Below are 25001 nucleotides of genomic sequence, written 5' to 3' on the forward strand. Positions count from 1 at the left end.
ACCTCTGATCCCCATATCTGATTCCCCGCCTCTGTTTCCCCGCCTCTGATTCCCCGCCTCTGTTTCCCCATATCTGATCCCCGCCTCTATTTGCCCGCCTCTGATTCCCCGCCTCTGTTTCCCCATATCTGATTCCCCGCCTCTGAATCCCCAACTCTGATTCCCTGCCTCTAATTTCCCAGCTCTGATTCCCCGCCTCTGATTCCCCGCGTCTGATTACCGGCCTATGATTCCCCGCCTCTGATTCCCCATCTCTGATTCACAACCTCTGATTCCCCACCTCTGATACCCCATATCTGATTCCCCGCCTCTGTTTCACCGCCTCTGATTCCCCACCTCTAATTCCCAATATCTGATTCCCCGCCTCTGCTTCCCCACCTCTGATTCCCCGCCTCTGATTCGCCAGCTATGATTCCCCGCCTCTTATTCCCCGCGTCTGATTCCCTGCCTCTGAATCCCCGCCTCTGATTCCACATCTCTGATTCACCACCTCTGATTCCCCGCGTCTGATTCCCTGCCTCTGATTCCCCATCTCTGATTCCCCATCTCTGATTCCCCAATTCTGATTCCCATCCTCTGATTCCCCGTGTTTGATTCCCTGCCTCTGATTCCCGGCCTCTGATTCCCCATCTCTGATTCACCGCCTTTGATTCGCCACCTCTGATTCGCCATATCTGATTCCCCGCCTCTGTTTCCCCGCCTCTGATTCCCCGCCTCTTATTCCCCATATCTCATTCCCCGCCTCTGAATCCCCATCTCTGATTCCCGGACTTTGATTCCCCACCTCTGATTTCCGGCCTCTTATTCCCGGCATCTGATTCCGGCCTCTGATTCCCGGCATCTGATTCCCTGCTTCTGATTCTGATTCCCTGCCTTTGATTCCCCATCTCTGATTCCGCACATCTGATTCCCTGCCTCTGATTCCCCATCTCTGATTCCCCATATCTGATTCCCCGCCTCTGTTTCCCCGCCTCTGATTCCCCGCCTCTGTTTCCCAATATCTAAGTCCCCGCCTCTGATTCCCCAGCTCTGATTCCCCGCCTCTGATTCCCCGCATCTGATTCCCTGCATCTGATTCCAAGCCTCTGATTCCCTGCCTCTGATTCCCAACCTCTGATTCCCCACCTCTGATTCCCCATATCTGATTCCCAGCCTCTGTTTCCCCGCCTCTGATTCCCCGCCTCTGTTTCCCCATATCTGATTCCCGGCCTCTGATTCCCCGCCTCTGATTCCCCATCTCCGATTCCGCACATCTGATTCCCTGCCTCTGATTCCCCGCCTCTGATTCCCCGCCTCTGATTCCCCGCCTCTGATTCCCCATATCTCATTCCCCGCCTCTGATTCCCCATCTCTGATTCCCGGACTCTGATTCCCCACCTCTGATTCCCGGCCTCTTATTCCCGGCATCTGATTCCGGCCTCTGATTCCCGGCCTCTGATTCCATGCTTCTGATTCCCCATCTCTGATTCCGCAAATCTAATTCCCTGCCTCTGATTCCCCACCTCTGATTCCCCATATCTGATTCCCCGCCTCTGTTTCCCCGCCTCTGATTCCCCGCCTCTGTTTCCCCATATCTAAGTCCCCGCCTCTGATTCCCCTACTTTGATTCCCCACCTCTGATTCCCCAGCTCTGATTCCCCGCCTCTGATTCCCCGCATCTTATTCCATGTATCTGATTCCCAGCCTCTGATTCCCAGCCTCTGATTCCCAACCTCTGATTCCCCACCTCTGATCCCCATATCTGATTCCCCGCCTCTGTTTCCCCGCCTCTGATTCCCCGCCTCTGTTTCCCCATATCTGATCCCCGCCTCTATTTGCCCGCCTCTGATTCCCCGCCTCTGTTTCCCCATATCTGATTCCCCGCCTCTGAATCCCCAACTCTGATTCCCTGCCTCTAATTTCCCAGCTCTGATTCCCCGCCTCTGATTCCCCGCGTCTGATTACCGGCCTATGATTCCCCGCCTCTGATTCCCCATCTCTGATTCACAACCTCTGATTCCCCACCTCTGATACCCCATATCTGATTCCCCGCCTCTGTTTCACCGCCTCTGATTCCCCACCTCTGATTCCCAATATCTGATTCCCCGCCTCTGATTCCCCACCTCTGATTCCCCGCCTCTGATTCGCCAGCTATGATTCCCCGCCTCTTATTCCCCGCGTCTGATTCCCTGCCTCTGATTCCCCGCCTCTGATTCCACATCTCTGATTCACCACCTCTGATTCCCCGCGTCTGATTCCCTGCCTCTGATTCCCCATCTCTGATTCCCCATCTCTGATTCCCCAATTCTGATTCCCCTCCTCTGATTCCCCGTGTTTGATTCCCTGCCTCTGATTCCCGGCCTCTGATTCCCCATCTCTGATTCACCGCCTTTGATTCGCCACCTCTGATTCGCCATATCTGATTCCCCGCCTCTGTTTCCCCGCCTCTGATTCCCCGCCTCTTATTCCCCATATCTCATTCCCCGCCTCTGAATCCCCATCTCTGATTCCCGGACTTTGATTCCCCACCTCTGATTTCCGGCCTCTTATTCCCGGCATCTGATTCCGGCCTCTGATTCCCGGCATCTGATTCCCTGCTTCTGATTCTGATTCCCTGCCTTTGATTCCCCATCTCTGATTCCCCATCTCTGATTCCGCACATCTGATTCCCTGCCTCTGATTCCCCATCTCTGATTCCCCATATCTGATTCCCCGCCTCTGTTTCCCCGCCTCTGATTCCCCGCCTCTGTTTCCCAATATCTAAGTCCCCGCCTCTGATTCCCCAGCTCTGATTCCCCGCCTCTGATTCCCCGCATCTGATTCCCTGCATCTGATTCCAAGCCTCTGATTCCCTGCCTCTGATTCCCAACCTCTGATTCCCCACCTCTGATTCCCCATATCTGATTCCCAGCCTCTGTTTCCCCGCCTCTGATTCCCCGCCTCTGTTTCCCCATATCTGATTCCCGGCCTCTGATTCCCCGCCTCTGATTCCCCATCTCCGATTCCGCACATCTGATTCCCTGCCTCTGATTCCCCGCCTCTGATTCCCCGCCTCTGATTCCCTGCCTCTGATTCCCAACCTCTGATTCCCCACCTCTGATTCCCCGTGTTTGATTCCCCGCCTCTGTTTCCCCGCCTCTGATTCCCCGCCTCTGTTTCCCCGCATCTGATTCCCCGCCTCTGTTTCCCCATATCTGATTCCCCGCCTCTGTTTCCCCAACTCTGATTCCCTGCCTCTAATTTCCCCATATCTGATTCCCCGCCTCTGATTCCCCGCGTCTGATTACCGGCCTCTGATTCCCCGCCTCTGATTCCCCATCTCTGATTCCCGGACTCTGATTCCCCACCTCTGATTCCCCATATCTGATTCCCCGCCTCTGTTTCCCCGCCTCTGATTCCCCACCTCTGATTCCCAATATCTGATTCCCCGCCTCTGATTCCCCACCTCTGATTCCCCACCTCTGATTCGCCAGCTATGATTCCCCGCCTCTGATTCCCCGCGTCTGATTCCCTGCCTCTGATTCCCCGCCTCTGATTCCACATCTCTGATTCACCACCTCTGATTCCCCGCGTCTGATTCCCCGCCTCTGATTCCCCATCTCTGATTCCCCATCTCTGATTCCCCAATTCTGATTCCCCGCCTCTGATTCCCCAACTCTGATTCCCCGCCTCTGATTCCCCACCTCTGATTCCCCATCTCTGATTCCGCACATCCGATTCCCTGCCTCTGATTCCCTGCCTCTGATTCCCAACCTCTGATTCCCCACCTCTGATTCCCCATATCTGATTCCCCGCCTCTGTTTCCCTGCCTCTGATTCCCCGACTCTGTTTCCCCATATCTAATTCCCAACCTCTGATGCCCCAACTCTGATTCCCTGCCTCTGATTCCCCGCGTACTATTCCCTGCCTCTGATTCCCCGCCTGTGATTCCCCATCTCTGATTCACCACCTCTGATTCCCCACCTCTGATTCCCCATATCTAATTCCCCGCCTCTGTTTTCCCGCCTCTGATTCCCCACCTCTGTTTCCCCATATCTGATTCCCCGCCTCTGAATCCCCAACTCTGATTCCCTGCCTCTGATTCCCTGCTTCTGATTCTGATTCCCCACCTCTGATTCCCCATCTCTGATTCCGCACATCTAATTCCCTGCCTCTGATTCCCCATCTCTGATTCCCCATATCTGATTCCCCGCCTTCTGTTCCCCACCTCTGATTCCCCGCCTCTGTTTCCCCATATCTAAGTCCCCGACTCTGATTCCCCAACTTTGATTCCCCACCTCTGATTCCCCAGCTCTGATTCCCCGCCTCTGATTCCCCGCATCTGATTCCATGCATCTGATTCCCAGCCTCTGATTCCCTGCCTCTGATTCCCAACCTCTGATTCCCCACCTCTGATTCCCCATATCTGATTCCCCGCCTCTGTTTCCCCGCCTCTGATTCCCCTCCTCTGTTTCCCCATATCTGATCCCCGCCTCTATTTGCCTGCCTCTGATTCCCCGCCTCTGTTTCCCCATATCTGATTCCCCGCCTCTGAATCCCCAACTCTGATTCCCTGCCTCTAATTTCCCAGCTCTGATTCCCCGCCTCTGATTCCCCGTGTCTGATTTCCTGCCTCTGATTCCCCACCTCTGATTACCCATGTCTAATTCACCGCCTCTGATTCCCCACCTCTGATTCCCCATCTCTGATTTGGCACATCCGATTCCCTGCCTCTGATTCCCCGCCTCTGAATCACTGCCTCTGATTCCCCAGCTCTGATTCCCCGCCTCTGATTCCCCGCGTCTTATTCCCTGCTTCTGATTCTGATTCCCTGCCTCTGATTCCCCATCTCTGATTCCGCACATCTGATTCCCTGCCTCTGATTCCCCACCTCTGATTCCCCATATCTGATTCCCCGCCTCTGATTCCCCGCCTCTGTTTCCCCATATCTAAGTCCCCGCCTCTGATTCCCCAACTCTGATTCCCCACCTCTGATTCCCCAGCTCTGATTCCCCGCCTCTGATTCCCCGCATCTGATTCCCTGCATCTGATTCCCAGCCTCTGATTCCCTGCCTGTGATTCCCAACCTCTGATTCCCCACCTCTGATTCCCCATATCTGATTCCCCGCCTCTGTTTCCCCGCCTCTGATTCCCCGCCACTGTTTCCCCATATCTGATTCCCCGCCTCTGAATCCCCAACTCTGATTCCCTACATCTAATTCCCCAGCTCTGATTCCCCGCCTCTGATTCCCCGTGTCTGATTTCCTGCCTCTGATTCCCCGCCTCTGATTACCCATGTCTGATTCACCGCCTCTGATTCCCCACCTCTGATTCCCCATCTCTGATTCCGCACATCCGATTCCCTGCCTCTCATTCCCCGCCTCTGATTCACCGCCTCTGATTCCCGGCCTCTGATTTCCCGCCTCTGATTCCCTGCCACTGATACCCCGCCCCTGATTCCCCACCTCTGATTCCCCGCCTCTGTTTCCCCATATCTAATTCCGAACCTCTGATGCCCCAACTGTGATTCCCTGCCTCTGATTCCCCGCGTTCTATTCCCTGCCTCTGATTCCCCGCCTGTGATTCCCCATCTCTGATTCACCACCTCTGATTCCCCACCTCTGATTCCCCATATCTAATTCCCCGCCTCTGTTTTCCCGCCTCTGATTCCCCGCCTCTGTTTCCCCATATCTGATTCCCCGCCTCTGAGTCCCCAACTCTGATTCCCTGCCTCTGATTCCCCATCTCTGATTCCCCGCCTTTGATTCCCCCCGTCTGATTCCCCATCTCTGATTCCGCACATCTGATTCCCTGCCTCTGATTCCCCGACTCTGATTCCCCAGCTCTGATTCCCCGCCTCTGATTCCCCAACTCTGATTCCCCGCCTCTGATTCCCCAGCTCTGATTCCCCGCCTCTGATTCACCGCATATGATTCGCCACCTCTGAATCCCCATATCTGATTCCTCGCCTCTGTTTCCCCGCCTCTGATTCCCTTCCTCTGATTCCCCATATCTCATTCCCCGCCTCTGATTCCCCATCTCTGATTCCCGGACTCTGATTCCCAACCTCTGATTCCCGGCCTCTTATTCCCGGCATCTGATTCCGGCCTCTAATTCCCGGCCTCTGATTCCCTGCTTCTGATTCTGATTCCCCACCTCTGATTCCCCATTTCTGATTCCGCACATCCGATTCCCTGCCTCTGATTCCCCGCCCCTGATTCACCGCCTCTGATTCCCGGCCTCTGATTTCCCGCATCTGATTCCCTGCCACTGATACCCCGCCCCTGATTCCCCACCTCTGATTCCCCATATCTGATTCCCCGCCTCTGTTTACCCGCCTCTGATTCCCCGCCTCTGATTCCCCATATCTGATTCCCCGCCTCTGATTCCCCAACTCTGATTCCCCGCCTCTGATTCCCCAGCTCTGATTCCCCGCCTCTGATTCCCCGCATCTGATTACCTGCATCTGATTCCAAGCCTCTGATTCCCTGCCTCTGATTCCCAACCTCTGATTCCCCACCTCTGATTCCCCATATCTGATTCCCCGCCTCTGTTTCCCCGCCTCTGGTTCCCTGCCTCTTATTCCCAACATCTGATTCCCCACCTCTGATTCCCCATATCTGATTCCCCGCCTCTGTTTCCCGGCCTCTGATTCCCCTCCTCTGATTCCCCAACTCTAATTACCCGCCTCTGATTCCCCAGCTCTGATTCCCCGTGTTTGATTCCCTACCTCTGATTCCCTGCCCTGATTCCCCATCTCTGTTTCACCGCCTCTGATTCCCCACCTCCATTCCCCATATCTGATTCCCCGCCTCTGAATCCCCATCTCTGATTCCCGGTCTCTGATTCCCCACCTCTGATTCCCGGCCTCTTATTCCCAGCATCTGATTCCCGGCCTCTGATTCCCGGCCTCTGATGCCCCGCTTCTGATTCTGATTCCCTGCCTCTGATTCCCCATCTCTGATTCCGCACATCTGATTCCCTGCCTCTGATTCCCCACCTCTGATTCCCCATATCTGATTCCCCGCCTCTGTTTCCCCACCTCTGATTCCCCGCCTCTGTTTCCCCATATCTAATTCCCAACCTATGATGCCCCAACTCTGATTCCCTGCCTCTGATTCCCCGCGTTCTATTCCCTGCCTCTGATTCCCCGCCAGTGATTCCCCATCTCTGATTCACCACCTCTGATTCCCCACCTCTGATTCCCCATATCTAATTCCCCGCCTCTGTTTTCCCGCCTCTGATTCCCCGCCTCTGTTTCCCCATATCTGATTCCCCGCCTCTGAATCCCCAACTCTGATTCCCTGCCTCTGATTCCCCAGCTCTGATTCCCCGCCTTTGATTCCCCCCGTCTGATTCCCAGCCTCTGAATCCCCGTGTCTGATTTCCTGCCTCTGATTCACCGCCTCTGATTCCCCATCTCTGATTCACCGCCTCTGATTCCCCACCTCTGATTCCCCATCTCTGATTCCGCACATGTGATTCCCTGCCTCTGATTCCCCGACTCTGATTCCCCAGCTCTGATTCCCCGCCTCTGATTCCCTAACTCTGATTCCCCGCCTCTGATTCCCCAGCTCTGATTCCCCGCCTCTGATTCACCGCCTTTGATTCGCCACCTCTGAATCCCCATATCTGATTCCTCGCCTCTGTTTCCCCTCCTCTGATTCCCTGCCTCTGATTCCCCATATCTCATTCCCCGCCTCTGATTCCCCATCTCTGATTCCCGGACTCTGATTCCCAACCTCTGATTCCCGGCCTCTTATTCCCGGCATCTGATTCCGGCCTCTAATTCCCGGCCTCTGATTCCCTGCTTCTGATTCTGATTCCCCACCTCTGATTCCCCATCTCTGATTCCGCACATCCGATTGCCTGCCTCTGATTCCCCGCCCCTGATTCACCGCCTCTGATTCCCGGCCTCTGATTTCCCGCCTCTGATTCCCTGCCACTGATACCCCGCCCCTGATTCCCCACCTCTGATTCCCCATATCTGATTCCCCCCCTCTGTTTCCCCGCCTCTGATTCCCCGCCTCTGATTCCCCATATCTGATTCCCCGCCTCTGATTCCCCAACTCTGATTCCCCGCCTCTGATTCCCCGCCTCTGAATCCCCATCTCTGATTCCCGGTCTCTGATTCCCCACCTCTGATTCCCGGCCTCTTATTCCCAGCATCTGATTCCCGGCCTCTGATTCCCGGCCTCTGATGCCCCGCTTCTGATTCTGATTCCCTGCCTCTGATTCCCCATCTCTGATTCCGCACATCTGATTCCTTGCCTCTGATTCCCCACCTCTGATTCCCCATATCTGATTCCACGCCTCTGTTTCCCCACCTCTGATTCCCCGCCTCCGTTTCCCCATATCTAATTCCCAACCTATGATGCCCCAACTCTGATTCCCTGCCTCTGATTCCCCGCGTTCTATTCCCTGCCTCTGATTCCCCGCCTGTGATTCCCCATCTCTGATTCACCACCTCTGATTCCCCACCTCTGATTCCCCATATCTAATTCCCCACCTCTGTTTTCCCGCCTCTGATTCCCCGCCTCTGTTTCCCCATATCTGATTCCCCGCCTCTGAATCCCCAACTCTGATTCCCTGCCTCTGATTCCCCAGCTCTGATTCCCCGCCTTTGATTCCCCCCGTCTGATTCCCAGCCTCTGAATCCCCGTGTCTGATTTCCTGCCTCTGATTCACCGCCTCTGATTCCCCATCTCTGATTCACCGCCTCTGATTCCCCACCTCTGATTCCCCATCTCTGATTCCGCACATGTGATTCCCTGCCTCTGATTCCCCGACTCTGATTCCCCAGCTCTGATTCCCCGCCTCTGATTCCCTAACTCTGAATTCCCGCCTCTGATTCCCCAGCTCTGATTCCCCGCCTCTGATTCACCGCCTTTGATTCGCCACCTCTGAATCCCCATATCTGATTCCTCGCCTCTGTTTCCCCTCCTCTGATTCCCTGCCTCTGATTCCCCATATCTCATTCCCCGCCTCTGATTCCCCATCTCTGATTCCCGGACTCTGATTCCCAACCTCTGATTCCCGGCCTCTTATTCCCGGCATCTGATTCCGGCCTCTAATTCCCGGCCTCTGATTCCCTGCTTCTGATTCTGATTCCCCACCTCTGATTCCCCATCTCTGATTCCGCACATCCGATTGCCTGCCTCTGATTCCCCGCCCCTGATTCACCGCCTCTGATTCCCGGCCTCTGATTTCCCGCCTCTGATTCCCTGCCACTGATACCCCGCCCCTGATTCCCCACCTCTGATTCCCCATATCTGATTCCCCCCCTCTGTTTCCCCGCCTCTGATTCCCCGCCTCTGATTCCCCATATCTGATTCCCCGCCTCTGATTCCACAACTCTGATTCCCCGCCTCTGATTCCCCAGCTCTGATTCCCCGCCTCTGATTCCCCGCATCTGATTCCCTGCATCTGATTCCAAGCCTCTGATTCCCTGCCTCTGATTCCCAACCTCTGATTCCCCACCTCTGATTCCCCATATCTGATTCCCCGCCTCTGTTTCCCCGCCTCTGATTCCCCGCCTCTGTTTCCCCATATCTAATTCCCAACCTCTGATGCCCCAACTCTGATTCCCTGCCTCTGATTCCCCGCGTTCTATTCCCTGCCTCTGATTCCCCGCCTGTGATTCCCCATCTCTGATTCACCACCTCTGATTCCCCACCTCTGATTCCCCATATCTAATTCCCCGCCTCTGTTTTCCCGCCTCTGATTCCCCACCTCTGTTTCCCCATATCTGATTCCCCGCCTCTGAATCCCCAACTCTGATTCCCTGCCTCTGATTCCCTGCTTCTGATTCTGATTCCCCACCTCTGATTCCCCATCTCTGATTCCGCACATCTAATTCCCTGCCTCTGATTCCCCATCTCTGATTCCCCATATCTGATTCCCCGCCTTCTGTTCCCCACCTCTGATTCCCCGCCTCTGTTTCCCCATATCTAAGTCCCCGACTCTGATTCCCCAACTTTGATTCCCCACCTCTGATTCCTCAGCTCTGATTCCCCGCCTCTGATTCCCCGCATCTGATTCCATGCATCTGATTCCCAGCCTCTGATTCCCTGCCTCTGATTCCCAACCTCTGATTCCCCACCTCTGATTCCCCATATCTGATTCCCCGCCTCTGTTTTCCCGCCTCTGATTCCCCTCCTCTGTTTCCCCATATCTGATCCCCGCCTCTATTTGCCGCCTCTGATTCCCCGCCTCTGTTTCCCCATATCTGATTCCCCGCCTCTGAATCCCCAACTATGATTCCCTGCCTCTAATTTCCCAGCTCTGATTCCCCGCCTCTGATTCCCCGTGTCTGATTTCCTGCCTCTGATTCCCCGCCTCTGAATACCCATGTCTGATTCACCGCCTCTGATTCCCCACCTCTGATTCCCAATCTCTGATTCGGCACATCCGATTCCCTGCCTCTGATTCCCCGCCTCTGATTCACTGCCTCTGATTCCCCAGCTCTGATTCCCCGCCTCTGATTCCCCGCGTCTTATTCCCTGCTTCTGATTCTGATTCCCTGCCTCTGATTCCCCATCTCTGATTCCGCATATCTGATTCCCTGCCTCTGATTCCCCACCTCTGATTCCCCATATCTGATTCCCCGCCTCTGTTTCCCCGCCTCTGATTCCCCGCCTCTGTTTCCCCATATCTAAGTCCCCGCCTCTGATTCCCCAACTCTGATTCCCCACCTCTGATTCCCCAGCTCTGATTCCCCGCCTCTGATTCCACGCATCTGATTCCCTGCATCTGATTCCCAGCCTCTGATTCCCTGCCTGTGATTCCCAACCTCTGATTCCCCACCTCTGATTCCCCATATCTGATTCCCCGCCTCTGTATCCCCGCCTCTGATTCCCCGCCACTGTTTCCCCATATCTGATTCCCCGCCTCTGAATCCCCAACTCTGATTCCCTGCATCTAATTCCCAAGCTCTGATTCCCCGCCTCTGATTCCCCGTGTCTGATTTCCTGCCTCTGATTCCCCGCCTCTGATTACCCATGTCTGATTCACCGCCTCTGATTCCCCACCTCTGATTCCCCATCTCTGATTCCGCACATCCGATTCCCTGCCTCTGATTCCCCGCCTCTGATTCACCGCCTCTGATTCCCGGCCTCTGATTTCCCGCCTCTGATTCCCTGCCACTGATACCCCGCCCCTGATTCCCCACCTCTGATTCCCCATATCTGATTCCCCGCCTCTGTTTCCCCGCCTCTGATTCTCCGCATCTGATTCCCGATATCTGATTCCCCGCCTCTGATTCCCCAACTCTGATTCCCCGCCTCTGATTCCCCAGCTCTGAATCCCCGCCTCTGATTCCCCGTGTCTGATTACCGGCCTCTGATTCCCCGCCTCTGATTCTCCATCTCTGATTCACAACATCTGATTCCCCACCTCTGATTCCCCATATCTGATTCCCCGCCTCTGTTTCCCCGCCTCTGATTCCCCACGTCTGATTAACAATATCTGATTCCCCGCCTCTGATTCCCCACCTCTGATTCCCGGCCTCTGATTCGCCAGCTATTATTCCCCGCCTCTGATTCCCCAGCTCTGATTCCCCGCCTCTGATTCCCCGTGTTTGTTTCACTGCCTCTTATTCCCGGCCTCTGATTCCCCATCTCTGATTCACCGCCTTTGATTCGCCAACTCTGATTCCCCATATCTGATTCCCCGCCTCTGTTTCCCCGCCTCTGATTCCCCGCCTCTGATTCCCCATATCTCATTCCCCGCCTCTGAATCCCCATCTCTGATTCCCGGACTCTGATTCCCCACCTCTGATTCACGGCCTCTTATTCCCGGCATCTGATTCCGGCCTCTGATCCCCGGCCTCTGATTCCCTGCTTCTGATTCTGATTCCCTGCCTCTGATTCCCCATCTCTGATTGCGCACATCTGATTCCCTGCCTCTGATTCCCCACCTCTGATTCCCCATATCTGATTCCCCGCCTCTGTTTTCCCGCCTCTGATTCCCCGCCTCTGTTTCCCAATATCTAAGTCCCCGCCTCTGATTCCCCAACTCTGATTCTCCACCTCTGATTCTCAAGCTCTGATTCCCCACCTCTGATTCCCTATCTCTGATTCCGCACATCTGATTCCCTGCCTCTGATTCCCCGACTCTGATTCCCCAGCTCTGATTCCCCGCCTCTGATTCCCCAACTCTGATTCCCCGCCTCTGATTCCCCAGCTCTGATTCCCCGCCTCTGATTCACCGCCTTTGATTCGCCACCTCTGAATCCCCATATTTGATTCCTCGCCTCTGTTTCCCCGCCTCTGATTCCCCGCCTCTGATTCCCCATATCTCATTCCCCGCCTCTGATTCCCCATCTCTGATTCCCGGACTCTGATTCCCAACCTCTGATTCCCGGCCTCTTATTCCTGGCATCTGATTCCGGCCTCTAATTCCCGGCCTCTGATTCCCTGCTTCTGATTCTGATTCCCCACCTCTGATTCCCCATCTCTGATTCCGCACATCCGATTCCCTGCCTCTGATTCCCCGCCCCTGATTCAACGCCTCTGATTCCCGGCCTCTGATTTCCCGCCTCTGATTCCCTGCCACTGATACCCCGCCCCTGATTCCCCACCTCTGATTCCCCATATCTGATTCCCGGCCTCTGTTTCCCCGCCTCTGATTCCCCGCCTCTGATTCCCCATATCTGATTCCCCGCCTCTGATTCCCCAACTCTGATTCCCCGCCTCTGATTCCCCAGCTCTGATTCCCCGCCTCTGATTCCCCGCATCTGATTCCCTGCGTCTGATTCCAAGCCTCTGATTCCCTGCCTCTGATTCCCAACCTCTGATTCCCCACCTCTGATTCGCCATATCTGATTCCCCGCCTCTGTTTCCCCGCCTCTGATTCCCCGCCTCTGTTTCCCCATATCTAATTCCCAACCTCTGATGCCCCAACTCTGATTCCCTGCCTCTGATACCCCGCGTTCTATTCACTGCCTCTGATTCCCCGCCTGTGATTCCCCATCTCTGATTCACCACCTCTGATTCCCCACCTCTGAATCCCCAACTCTGATTCCCTGCCTCTGATTCCCTGCTTCTGATTCTGATTCCCCATCTCTGATTCCCCATCTCTGATTCCGCACATCTAATTCCCTGCCTCTGATTCCCCATCTCTGATTCCCCATATCTGATTCCCCGCCTTCTGTTCCCCACCTCTGATTCCGCGCCTCTCTTTCCCCATATCTAAGTCCCCGACTCTGCTTCCCCAACTTTGATTCCCCACCTCTGATTCCCCAGCTCTGATTCCCCGCCTCTGATTCCCCGCATCTGATTCCATGCATCTGATTCCCAGCCTCTGATTCCCTGCCTCTGATTCCCATCCTCTGATTCCCCACCTCTGATTCCCCATATCTGATACACCGCCTCTGTTTCCCCGCCTCTGATTCCTCTCCTCTGTTTCCCCATATCTGATCCTCGCCTCTATTTGCCCGCCTCTGATTCCCCGCCTCTGTTTCCCCATATCTGATTCCCTGCCTCTGAATCCCCAACTCTGATTCCCTGCCTCTAATTTCCCAGCTCTGATTCCCCGCCTCTGATTCCCCGTGTCTGATTTCCTGCCTCTGATTCCCTGCCTCTGATTACCCATGTCTGATTCACCCCCTCTGATTCCCCACCTCTGATTCCCCATCTCTGATTCCGCACATCCGATTCCCTGCCTCTGATTCCCCGCCTCTGATTCACTGCCTCTGATTCCCCAGCTCTGATTCCCCGCCTCTGATTCCCCGCGTCTTATTCCCTGCTTCTGATTCTGATTCCCTGCCTCTGATTCCCCATCTCTGATTCCGCACATCTGATTCCCTGCCTCTGATTCCCCACCTCTGATTCCCCATATCTGATTCCCCGCCTCTGTTTCCCCGCCTCTGATTCCCCGCCTCTGTTTCCCCATATCTAAGTCCCCGCCTCTGATTCCCCAACTCTGATTCCCCACCTCTGATTCCCCAGCTCTGATTCCCCGCCTCTGATTCCCCGCATCTGATTCCCTGCATCTGATTCACAGCCTCTGATTCCCTGCCTGTGATTCCCAACCTCTGATTCCCCACCTCTGATTCCCCATATCTAATTCCCCGCCTCTGTTTCCCCGCCTCTGATTCCCCGCCTCTGTTTCCCCATATCTGATTCCCCGCCTCTATTTGCCCACCTCTGATTCCCCACCTCAGTTTCCCCATATCTGATTCCCCGCCTCTGAATCCCCAACTCTGATTCCCTGCATCTAATTCCCCAGCTCTGATTCCCCGCCTCTGATTCCCCGTGTCTGATTTCCTGCCTCTGATACTCCGCCTCTGATTACCCATGTCTGATTCCCCGCCTCTGATTCCCCAACTCTGATTCCCCGCCTCTGATTCCCCAGCTCTTATTCCCCGCCTTTGATTCCCCCCGTCTGATTCCCAGCCTCTGAATCCCCGTGTCTGATTTCCTGCCTCTGATTCACCGCCTCTGATTCCCCATCTCTGATTCACCGCCTCTGATTCCCCACCTCTGATTCCCCATCTCTGATTCCGCACATGTGATTCCCTGCCTCTGATTCCCCGACTCTGATTCCCCAGCTCTGATTCCCCGCCTCTGATTCCCTAACTCTGATTCCCCGCCTCTGATTCCCCAGCTCTGATTCCCCGCCTCTGATTCACCGCCTTTGATTCGCCACCTCTGAATCCCCATATCTGATTCCTCGCCTCTGTTTCCCCGCCTCTGATTCCCTGCCTCTGATTCCCCATATCTCATTCCCCGCCTCTGATTCCCCATCTCTGATTCCCGGACTCTGATTCCCAACCTCTGATTCCCGGCCTCTTATTCCCGGCATCTGATTCCGGCCTCTAATTCCCGGCCTCTGATTCCCTGCTTCTGATTCTGATTCCCCACCTCTGATTCCCCATCTCTGATTCCGCACATCCGATTGCCTGCCTCTGATTCCCCGCCCCTGATTCACCGCCTCTGATTCCCGGCCTCTGATTTCCCGCCTCTGATTCCCTGCCACTGATACCCCGCCACTGATTACCCACCTCTGATTCCCCATATCTGATTCCCCCCCTCTGTTTCCCCGCCTCTGATTCCCCGCCTCTGATTCCCCATATCTGATTCCCCGCCTCTGATTCCCCAACTCTGATTCCCCGCCTCTGATTCCCCAGCTCTGATTCCCCGCCTCTGATTCCCCGCATCTAATTCCCTGCATCTGATTCCAAGCCTCTGATTCCCTGCCTCTGATTCCCAACCTCTGATTCCCCACCTCTGATTCCCCATATCTGATTCCCCGCCTCTGTTTCCCCGCCTCTGATTCCCCGCCTCTGTTTCCCCATATCTAATTCCCAACCTCTGATGCCCCAACTCTGATTCCCTGCCTCTGATTCCCCGCGTTCTATTCCCTGCCTCTGATTCCCCGCCTGTGATTCCCCATCTCTGATTCACCACCTCTGATTCCCCACCTCTGATTCCCCATATCTAATTCCCCGCCTCTGTTTTCCCGCCTCTGATTCCCCACCTCTGTTTCCCCATATCTGATTCCCCGCCTCTGAATCCCCAACTCTGATTCCCTGCCTCTGATTCCCTGCTTCTGATTCTGATTCCCCACCTCTGATTCCCCATCTCTGATTCCGCACATCTAATTCCCTGCCTCTGATTCCCCATCTCTGATTCCCCATATCTGATTCCCCGCCTTCTGTTCCCCACCTCTGATTCCCCGCCTCTGTTTCCCCATATCTAAGTCCCCGACTCTGATTCCCCAACTTTGATTCCCCACCTCTGATTCCCCAGCTCTGATTCCCCGCCTCTGATTCCCCGCATCTGATTCCATGCATCTGATTCCCAGCCTCTGATTCCCTGCCTCTGATTCCCAACCTCTGGTTCCCCACCTCTGATTCCCCATATCTGATTCCCCGCCTCTGTTTCCCCGCCTCTGATTCCCCTCCTCTGTTTCCCCATATCTGATCCCCGCCTCTATTTGCCCGCCTCTGATTCCCCGCCTCTGTTTCCCCATATCTGATTCCCCGCCTCTGAATCCCCAACTCTGATTCCCTGCCTCTAATTTCCCAGCTCTGATTCCCCGCCTCTGATTCCCCGTGTCTGATTTCCTGCCTCTCATTCCCCACCTCTGATTACCCATGTCTGATTCACCGCCTCTGATTCCCCACCTCTGATTCCCCATCTCTGATTCGGCACATCCGATTCCCTGCCTCTGATTCCCCGCCTCTGATTCACTGCCACTGATTCCCCAGCTCTGATTCCCCGCCTCTGATTCCCCGCGTCTTATTCCCTGCTTCTGATTCTGATTCCCTGCCTCTGATTCCCCATCTCTGATTCCGCACATCTGATTCCCTGCCTCTGATTCCCCACCTCTGATTCCCCATATCTGATTCCCCGCCTCTGTATCCCCGCCTCTGATTCCCCGCCTCTGTTTCCCCATATCTAAGTCCCTGCCTCTGATTCCCCAACTCTGATTCCCCACCTCTGATTCCCCAGCTCTGATTCCCCGCCTCTGATTCCCCGCATCTGATTCCCTGCATCTGATTCCCAGCCTCTGATTCCCTGCCTGTGATTCCCAACCTCTGATTCCCCACCTCTGATTCCCCATATCTGATTCCCCGCCTCTGTTTCCCCGCCTCTGATTCCCCGCCACTGTTTCCCCATATCTGATTCCCCGCCTCTGAATCCCCAACTCTGATTCCCTGCATCTAATTCCCCAGCTCTGATTCCCCGTGTCTGATTTCCTGCCTCTGATTCCCCGCCTCTGATTACCCATGTCTGATTCACCGCCTCTGATTCCCCACCTCTGATTCCCCATCTCTGATTCCGCACATCCGATTCCCTGCCTCTGATTCCCCGCCTCTGATTCACCGCCTCTGATTCCCGGCCTCTGATTTCCCGCCTCTGATTCCCTGCCACTGATACCCCGCCCCTGATTCCCCACCTCTGATTCCCCATATCTGATTCCCCGCCTCTGTTTCCCCGCCTCTGATTCCCCGCCTCTGATTCCCCATATCTGATTCCCCGCCTCTGATTCCCCAACTCTGATTCCCCGCCTCTGATTCCCCAGCTCTGAATCCCCGCCTCTGATTCCCTGTGTCTGATTACCGGCCTCTTATTCCCCGCCTCTGATTCTCCATCTCTGATTCACAACATCTGATTCCCCACCTCTGATTCCCCATATCTGATTCCCCGCCTCTGTTTCCCCGCCTCTGATTCCCCACCTCTGATTAACAATATCTGATTCCCCGCCTCTGATTCCCCACCTCTGATTCCCGGCCTCTGATTCGCCAGCTATTATTCCCCGCCTCTGATTCCCTAGCTCTGATTCCCCGCCTCTGATTCCCCGTGTTTGATTCACTGCCTCTTATTCCCGGCCTCTGATTCCCCATCTCTCATTCACCGCCTTTGATTCGCCACCTCTGATTCACCATATCTGATTCCCCGCCTCTGTTTCCCCGCCTCTGATTCCCCGCCTCTGATTCCCCATATCTCATTCCCCGCCTCTGAATCCCCATCTCTGATTCCCGGACTCTGATTCCCCACCTCTGATTCCCGGCCTCTTATTCCCGGCATCTGATTCCGGCCTCTGATCCCCGGCCTCTGATCCCCTGCTTCTGATTCTGATTCCCTGCCTCTGATTCCCCATCTCTGATTGCGCACATCTGATTCCCTACCTCTGATTCCCCACCTCTGATTCCCCATATCTGATTCCCCGCCTCTGTGTTCCCGCCTCTGATTCCCCGCCTCTGTTTCCCAATATCTAAGTCCCCGCCTCTGATTCCCCAACTCTGATTCCCCACCTCTGATTCTCAAGCTCTGATTCCCCACCTCTGATTCCCTATCTCTGATTCCGCGCATCTGATTCCCTGCCTCTGATTCCCCGAATCTGATTCCCCAGCTCTGATTCCCCGCCTCTGATTCCCCAACTCTGATTCCCCGCCTCTGATTCCCCAGCTCTGATTCCCCGCCTCTGATTCACCGCCTTTAATTCGCCACCTCTGAATCCCCATATTTGATTCCTCGCCTCTGTTTCCCCGCCTCTGATTCCCCGCCTCTGATTCCCCATATCTCATTCCCCGCCTCTGATTCCCCATCTCTGATTCCCGGACTCTGATTCCCAACCTCTGATTCCCGGCCTCTTATTCCTGGCATCTGATTCCGGCCTCTAATTCCCGGCCTCTGATTCCATGCTTCTGATTCTGATTCCCCACCTCTGATTCCCCATCTCTGATTCCGCACATCCGATTCCCTGCCTCTGATTCCCCGCCCCTGATTCAACGCCTCTGATTCCCCGCCTCTGATTCCCCATATCTGATTCCCCGCCTCTGATTCCCCAACTCTGATTCCCCGCCTCTGATTCCCCAGCTCTGATTCCCCTCCTCTGATTCCCCGCATCTGATTCCCTGCGTCTGATTCCAAGCCTCTGATTCCCTGCCTCTGATTCCCAACCTCTGATTCCCCACCTCTGAATCGCCATATCTGATTCCCCGCCTCTGTTTCCCCGCCTCTGATTCCCCGCCTCTGTTTCCCCATATCTAATTCCCAACCTCTGATGCCCCAACTCTGATTCCCTGCCTCTGATACCCCGCGTTCTATTCCCTGCCTCTGATTCCCCGCCTGTGATTCCCCATCTCTGATTCACCACCTCTGATTCCCCACCTCTGAATCCCCAACTCTGATTCCCTGCCTCTGATTCCCTGCTTCTGATTCTGATTCCCCATCTCTGATTCCCCATCTCTGATTCCGCACATCTAATTCCCTGCCTCTGATTCCCCATCTCTGATTCCCCATATCTGATTCCCCGCCTTCTGTTCCCCACCTCTGATTCCGCGCCTCTCTTTCCCCATATCTAAGTCCCCGACTCTGATTCCCCAACTTTGATTCCCCACCTCTGATTCCCCAGCTCTGATTCCCCGCCTCTGATTCCCCGCATCTGATTCCATGCATCTGATTCCCAGCCTCTGATTCCCTGCCTCTGATTCCCATCCTCTGATTCCCCACCTCTGATTCCCCATATCTGATACACCGCCTCTGTTTCCCCGCCTCTGATTCCTCTCCTCTGTTTCCCCATATCTGATCCTCGCGTCTATTTGCCCGCCTCTGATTCCCCGCCTCTGTTTCCCCATATCTGATTCCCCGCCTCTGAATCCCCAACTCTGATTCCCTGCCTCTAATTTCCCAGCTCTGATTCCCCGCCTCTGATTCCCCGTGTCTGATTTCCTGCCTCTGATTCCCTGCCTCTGATTACCCATGTCTGATTCACCCCCTCTGATTCCCCACCTCTGATTCCCCATCTCTGATTCCGCACATCCGATTCCCTGCCTCTGATTCCCCGCCTCTGATTCACTGCCTCTGATTCCCCAGCTCTGATTCCCCGCCTCTGATTCCCCGCGTCTTATTCCCTGCTTCTGATTCTGATTCCCTGCCTCTGATTCCCCATCTCTGATTCCGCACATCTGATTCCCTGCCTCTGATTCCCCACCTCTGATTCCCCATATCTGATTCCCCACCTCTGATTCCCCAGCTCTGATTCCCCGCCTCTGATTCCCCGCATCTGATTCCCTGCATCTGATTCACAGCCTCTGATTCCCTGCCTGTGATTCCCAACCTCTGATTCCCCACCTCTGATTCCCCATATCTAATTCCCCGCCTCTGTTTCCCCGCCTCTGATTCCCCGCCTCTGTTTCCCCATATCTGATTCCCCGCCTCTATTTGCCCACCTCTGATTCCCCACCTCAGTTTCCCCATATCTGATTCCCCGCCTCTGAATCCCCAACTCTGATTCCCTGCATCTAATTCCCCAGCTCTGATTCCCCGCCTCTGATTCCCCGTGTCTGATTTCCTGCCTCTGATTCTCCGCCTCTGATTACCCATGTCTGATTCCCCGCCTCTGATTCCCCAACTCTGATTCCCCGCCTCTGATTCCCCAGCTCTTATTCCCCGCCTTTGATTCCCCCCGTCTGATTCCCAGCCTCTGAATCCCCGTGTCTGATTTCCTGCCTCTGATTCACCGCCTCTGATTCCCCATCTCTGATTCACCGCCTCTGATTCCCCACCTCTGATTCCCCATCTCTGATTCCGCACATGTGATTCCCTGCCTCTGATTCCCCGACTCTGATTCCCCAGCTCTGATTCCCCGCCTCTGATTCCCTAACTCTGATTCCCCGCCTCTGATTCCCCAGCTCTGATTCCCCGCCTCTGATTCACCGCCTTTGATTCGCCACCTCTGAATCCCCATATCTGATTCCTCGCCTCTGTTTCCCGGCCTCTGATTCCCTGCCTCTGATTCCCCATATCTCATTCCCCGCCTCTGATTCCCCATCTCTGATTCCCGGACTCTGATTCCCAACCTCTGATTCCCGGCCTCTTATTCCCGGGATCTGATTCCGGCCTCTAATTCCCGGCCTCTGATTCCCTGCTTCTGATTCTGATTCCCCACCTCTGATTCCCCATCTCTGATTCCGCACATCCGATTGCCTGCCTCTGATTCCCCGCCCCTGATTCACCGCCTCTGATTCCCGGCCTCTGATTTCCCGCCTCTGATTCCCTGCCACTGATACCCCGCCACTGATTACCCACCTCTGATTCCCCATATCTGATTCCCCCCCTCTGTTTCCCCGCCTCTGATTCCCCGCCTCTGATTCCCCATATCTGATTCCCCGCCTCTGATTCCCCAACTCTGATTCCCCGCCTCTGATTCCCCAGCTCTGATTCCCCGCCTCTGATTCCCCGCATCTAATTCCCTGCATCTGATTCCAAGCCTCTGATTCCCTGCCTCTGATTCCCAACCTCTGATTCCCCACCTCTGATTCCCCATATCTGATTCCCCGCCTCTGTTTCCCCGCCTCTGATTCCCCGCCTCTGTTTCCCCATATCTAATTCCCAACCTCTGATGCCCCAACTCTGATTCCCTGCCTCTGATTCCCCGCGTTCTATTCCCTGCCTCTGATTCCCCGCCTGTGATTCCCCATCTCTGATTCACCACCTCTGATTCCCCACCTCTGATTCCCCATATCTAATTCCCCGCCTCTGTTTTCCCGCCTCTGATTCCCCACCTCTGTTTCCCCATATCTGATTCCCCGCCTCTGAATCCCCAACTCTGATTCCCTGCCTCTGATTCCCTGCTTCTGATTCTGATTCCCCACCTCTGATTCCCCATCTCTGATTCTGCACATCTAATTCCCTGCCTCTGATTCCCCATCTCTGATTCCCCATATCTGATTCCCCGCCTTCTGTTCCCCACCTCTGATTCCCCGCCTCTGTTTCCCCATATCTAAGTCCCCGACTCTGATTCCCCAACTTTGATTCCCCACCTCTGATTCCCCAGCTCTGATTCCCCGCCTCTGATTCCCCGCATCTGATTCCATGCATCTGATTCCCAGCCTCTAATTCCCTGCCTCTGATTCCCAACCTCTGGTTCCCCACCTCTGATTCCCCATATCTGATTCCCCGCCTCTGTTTCCCCGCCTCTGATTCCCCTCCTCTGTTTCCCCATATCTGATCCCCGCCTCTATTTGCCCGCTTCTGATTCCCCGCCTCTGTTTCCCCATATCTGATTCCCCGCCTCTGAATCCCCAACTCTGATTCCCTGCCTCTAATTCCCCAGCTCTGATTCCCCGCCTCTGATTCCCCGTGTCTGATTTCCTGCCTCTCATTCCCCGCCTCTGATTACCCATGTCTGATTCACCGCCTCTGATTCCCCACCTCTGATTCCCCATCTCTGATTCGGCACATCCGATTCCCTGCCTCTGATTCCCCGCCTCTGATTCACTGCCTCTGATTCCCCAGCTCTGATTCCCCGCCTCTGATTCCCCGCGTCTTATTCCCTGCTTCTGATTCTGATTCCCTGCCTCTGATTCCCCATCTCTGATTCCGCACATCTGATTCCCTGCCTCTGATTCCCCACCTCTGATTCCCCATATCTGATTCCCCGCCTCTGTATCCCCGCCTCTGATTCCCCGCCTCTGTTTCCCCATATCTAAGTCCCTGCCTCTGATTCCCCAACTCTGATTCCCCACCTCTGATTCCCCAGCTCTGATTCCCCGCCTCTGATTCCCCGCATCTGATTCCCTGCATCTGATTCCCAGCCTCTGATTCCCTGCCTGTGATTCCCAACCTCTGATTCCCCACCTCTGATTCCCCAAATCTGATTCCCCGCCTCTGTTTCCCCGCCTCTGATTCCCCGCCACTGTTTCCCCATATCTGATTCCCCGCCTCTGAATCCCCAACTCTGATTCCCTGCATCTAATTCCCCAGCTCTGATTCCCCGTGTCTGATTTCCTGCCTCTGATTCCCCGCCTCTGATTACCCATGTCTGATTCACGGCCTCTGATTCCCCACCTCTGATTCCCCATCTCTGATTCCGCACATCCGATTCCCTGCCTCTGATTCCCCGCCTCTGATTCACCGCCTCTGATTCCCGGCCTCTGATTTCCCGCCTCTGATTCCCTGCCACTGATACCCCGCCCCTGATTCCCCACCTCTGATTCCCCATATCTGATTCCCCGCCTCTGTTTCCCCGCCTCTGATTCACCGCCTCTGATTCCCCATATCTGATTCCCCGCCTCTGATTCCCCAACTCTGATTCCCCGCATCTGATTCCCCAGCTCTGAATCCCCGCCTCTGATTCCCCGTGTCTGATTACCGGCCTCTTATTCCCCGCCTCTGATTCTCCATCTCTGATTCACAACATCTGATTCCCCACCTCTGATTCCCCATATCTGATTCCCCGCCTCTGTTTCCCCGCCTCTGATTCCCCACCTCTGATTAACAATATCTGATTCCCCGCCTCTGATTCCCCACCTCTGATTCCCGGCCTCTGATTCGCCAGCTATTATTCCCCGCCTCTGATTCCCCAGCTCTGATTCCCCGCCTCTGATTCCCCGTGTTTGATTCACTGCCTCTTATTCCCGGCCTCTGATTCCCCATCTCTCATTCACCGCCTTTGATTCGCCACCTCTGATTCACCATATCTGATTCCCCGCCTCTGTTTCCCCGCCTCTGATTCCCCGCCTCTGATTCCCCATATCTCATTCCCCGCCTCTGAATCCCCATCTCTGATTCCCGGACTCTGATTCCCCACCTCTGATTCCCGGCCTCTTATTCCCGGCATCTGATTCCGGCCTCTGATCCCCGGCCTCTGATCCCCTGCTTCTGATTCTGATTCCCTGCCTCTGATTCCCCATCTCTGATTGCGCACATCTGATTCCCTGCCTCTGATTCCCCACCTCTGATTCCCCATATCTGATTCCCCGCCTCTGTGTTCCCGCCTCTGATTCCCCGCCTCTGTTTCCCAATATCTAAGTCCCCGCCTCTGATTCCCCAACTCTGATTCCCCACCTCTGATTCTCAAGCTCTGATTCCCCACCTCTGATTCCCTATCTCTGATTCCGCACATCTGATTCCCTGCCTCTGATTCCCCGAATCTGATTCCCCAGCTCTGATTCCCCGCCTCTGATTCCCCAACTCTGATTCCCCGCCTCTGATTCCCCAGCTCTGATTCCCCGCCTCTGATTCACCGCCTTTAATTCGCCACCTCTGAATCCCCATATTTGATTCCTCGCCTCTGTTTCCCCGCCTCTGATTCCCCGCCTCTGATTCCCCATATCTCATTCCCCGCCTCTGATTCCCCATCTCTGATTCCGGCCTCTAATTCCCGGCCTCTGATTCCCTGCTTCTGATTCTGATTCCCCACCTCTGATTCCCCATCTCTGATTCCGCACATCCGATTCCCTGCCTCTGATTCCCCGCCCCTGATTCACCGCCTCTGATTCCCGGCCTCTGATTTCCCGCCTCTGATTCCCTGCCACTGATACCCCGCCCCTGATTCCCCACCTCTGATTCCCCAAATCTGATTCCCGGCCTCTGTTTCCCCGCCTCTGATTCCCCGCCTCTGATTCCCCATATCTGATTCCCCGCCTCTGATTCCCCAACTCTGATTCCCCGCCTCTGATTCCCCAGCTCTGATTCCCCGCCTCTGATTCCCCGCATCTGATTCCCTGCATCTGATTCCAAGCCTCTGATTCCCTGCCTCTGATTCCCAACCTCTGATTCCCCACCTCTGATTCCCCATATCTGATTCCCCGCCTCTGTTTCCCCGCCTCTGATTCCCCGCCTCTGATTCCCCATATCTAAATCCCAACCTCTGATGCCCCAACTCTGATTCCCTGCCTCTGATTCCCCGCGTTCTATTCCCTGCCTCTGATTCCCCGCCTGTGATTCCCCATCTCTGATTCACCACCTCTGTTTCCCCACCTCTGAATCCCCAACTCTGATTCCCTGCCTCTGATTCCCTGCTTCTGATTCTGATTCCCCATCTCTGATTCCCAATCTCTGATTCCGCACATCTAATTCCCTGCCTCTGATTCCCCATCTCTGATTCCCCATATCTGATTCCCCGCCTTCTGTTCCCCACCTCTGATACCCCGCCTCTGTTTCCCCATATCTAAGTCCCCGACTCTGATTCCCCAACTTTGATTCCGCACCTCTGATTCCCCAGCTCTGATTCCCCGCCTCTGATTCCCCGCATCTGATTCCATGCATCTGATTCCCAGCCTCTGATTCCCTGCCTCTGATTCCCATCCTCTGATTCCCCACATCTGATTTCCCATATCTGATACACCGCCTCTGTTTCCCCGCCTCTGATTCCTCTCCTCTGTTTCCCCATATCTGATCCCCGCCTCTATTTGCCCGCCTCTGATTCCCCGCCTCTGTTTCCCCATATCTGATTCCCCGCCTCTGAATCCCCAACTCTGATTCCCTGCCTCTAATTTCCCAGCTCTGATTCCCCGCCTCTGATTCCCCGTGTCTGATTTCCTGCCTCTGATTCCCTGCCTCTGATTACCCATGTCTGATTCACCCCCTCTGATTCCCCACCTCTGATTCCCCATCTCTGATTCCACACATCCGATTCCCTGCCTCTGATTCCCCGCCTCTGATTCACTGCCTCTGATTCCCCAGCTCTGATTCCCCGCCTCTGATTCCCCGCATCTTATTCCCTGCTTCTGATTCTGATTCCCTGCCTCTGATTCCCCATCTCTGATTCCGCACATCTGATTCCCTGCCTCTGATTCCCCACCT

This window comes from Narcine bancroftii, unplaced genomic scaffold (genome assembly GCF_036971445.1).
Source record: "Narcine bancroftii isolate sNarBan1 unplaced genomic scaffold, sNarBan1.hap1 Scaffold_160, whole genome shotgun sequence".
NCBI classification, from domain to species: Eukaryota; Metazoa; Chordata; class Chondrichthyes; order Torpediniformes; family Narcinidae; genus Narcine; species Narcine bancroftii.